The 2,243-nt window shown below is 39.9% G+C and overlaps 1 long non-coding RNA gene across 1 annotated transcript; it reads right to left on the reverse strand.

Moving 5' to 3' along the window:
* Nucleotides 1-295: 295 nt before the first annotated feature.
* LOC142699173 (uncharacterized) lies at nucleotides 296-1,669 on the reverse strand. Its single transcript, XR_012866060.1, has 3 exons — nucleotides 1,569-1,669; nucleotides 1,070-1,187; nucleotides 296-508 (listed from the first exon to the last, which is right to left on the reverse strand). It is a non-coding gene; the product is annotated as an uncharacterized LOC142699173 (long non-coding RNA).
* Nucleotides 1,670-2,243: the final 574 nt, after the last annotated feature.

A 2,243-nucleotide genomic window follows, 5' to 3' on the forward strand; every position in this document is an offset into this window, starting at 1 on the left:
AAAAATATAAAAATAAAACTTGACTACTGCTAGGTGTACGGGCACCCTTAAATATTATTATTTTAAAATGTTATTTAAAGGAAAAATTATATTACACATTGATGAAAAGTTAAATGATGCAGTCCTAGTTTTGCTGCCCTACTGCTATATCTAAATACACTGACCAAAGCAGAGAGTTTCATTAGTATCCAGGACCAGGGGAGATTCCTGTGGCAGGAACATTAAAAAGACCACAAAATGTTTTTTTTAAATAAGGTAAAAGCAATTTTTATTTATTTAGTAATAGAAACGTGGAACAAATGTTTTTCAAAATCACTTAAAGCTATGTAAATAAAGTGTAGCTTCGATTTGAAATCTACATTTTTACTATTAAGGGTTAACATGGCTCAATTGTAGAAATTCGGAATCGGGTGCCACCAGGTCTCCATGTTGTCTGCGTTCTTCATACTGCAAATGGTGGATTACTACACAGCATAGCAGAAGTGGAGGTTTTCCCAGTCGGTGAAATCTAGAAAAGAAAGTTTAATCATCAATTCATTTAACCTCTTATTTTCCATATAATGGACACTACTCCGTGACAACTAAAGACAAGTTTTGCAGGAATCATCCACTGATTTGCAGCTGAAGACATATCTGTACTCTCCACCTTTGTATAAAGACTTGCTCATCCATTAAGGTGAATAGTTAAACCATACCCATCCTTATTCAAACCACATCTCCACTATATACTAACAAACGTGCCTCGTCCTCATCTTCTAGCTGCCTGTAGTTCCCTTACAAATCCAGAACTGAGAAAACTATTTGATAGCTGTAAAGTAAGCCACTATAACGGGCTGCAATATACTATTACCCTGCTCATCTCAAATATTAAGATAAGCGCCACCTATTAACAATCTACCAGCAATCCCCTCACAACCACTCCAATAACACAGAAAGGGCCATCCATAATGCGGGGTTATGGACCATTATACCTTTTAAGTGATCATGAATAGGCAGTTTGGGTACCAGCTTTGGATTGCCATTCTAAACTAATGTCAGGGACATAAGACAAATGAGAACTAATACATACCATCTTGTTGCGGCTTGATGCCCTGGTGATGATTCAACGACTAGCATATAGCAGGGCAACGGTGGGTGGTTGTTCAGAGTCCTTCTGAGGTCCATACCAGAGAATCAACGTTTCATGCCTGCAAGACAGAAAATAATGTTAATAAAACATGATATTTTCTAAGCTTCAAATGCCAACCTCTGTATAGAAAACAACTGGTTAGGACCACGGCACTACATATATTTACAGGCATTACAGCAACAGGGATCACACTGGTTACTATAGTTATTTTAGCTATTTTCACACGGTGTTATACTGATAACCCCCCAATTATCAATACAACAAATCATGCTCAAAGTCGCCACTATCCTGCCAGGACTGGGGATGGGCTTACAATGTCACCATGGAATTACATGGTGCATTGCCGTTTTACTATAACGGATGATAAATCTATTTTGTAGGTTATTAATCTAGAAATTATAATGTCTATAGACTTCATAAAATAAAGGGAGATACCTACTATCTGAAAGCAGCTCCTTCCAGCTGGGCCAGTGAACCAATGACTGAACGTTGTAGAAACGTGGAAGTCGGATGTTTTCACACTTTCTTAAATAACGGATGTTCAGCCCCCCCCCCCCCTCCTGTTTGTACACACCAAGCACTTCATCCACTAATACTTTCAGCCTCCCGCTTTGACTAAGTGAATCCTGCAGCTTTTGCTGTGTGGATCAGAAGTCAGACATTCCATTCAATCCCATGAGTCTCCATGCGATTCTCAAAGGAATGAATGGAAAAACGGACATCTGGTCCACACAGCAGATGCTGCAGGATTTGCTTAGTCAAAGGGGGTCACACGGTCCGACAGACTTAATAGATTTATAAATGCAGTATCATGTAAGGCTAAATTCACAATATCCTCGTATAATCCGTTACTCTGATCTGTAAAACGGATGCAAACGGATTGTAATCAGTTTGCATCCATTAGGGCCTGTTCACATCAGCGTTCGCTTTCCATTCCGGGGTTCCGTCTGAGGTTTCCGTCGGGTCAACCCCGTAACGGAAAGAGAAACTGAAACCACAGCTTCTGTTTCCATCACCATTGCTAATGGGTCGTCACCATTCCAGCAGGTTTCCGGTTTTCCGACGGAATCAATAGCGCAGTCGACTCCATTTACACGGTTGATAAATAAATCCA

This window comes from Rhinoderma darwinii, unplaced genomic scaffold, assembly GCF_050947455.1.
Source record: "Rhinoderma darwinii isolate aRhiDar2 unplaced genomic scaffold, aRhiDar2.hap1 Scaffold_140, whole genome shotgun sequence".
NCBI lineage: Eukaryota > Metazoa > Chordata > Amphibia > Anura > Rhinodermatidae > Rhinoderma > Rhinoderma darwinii.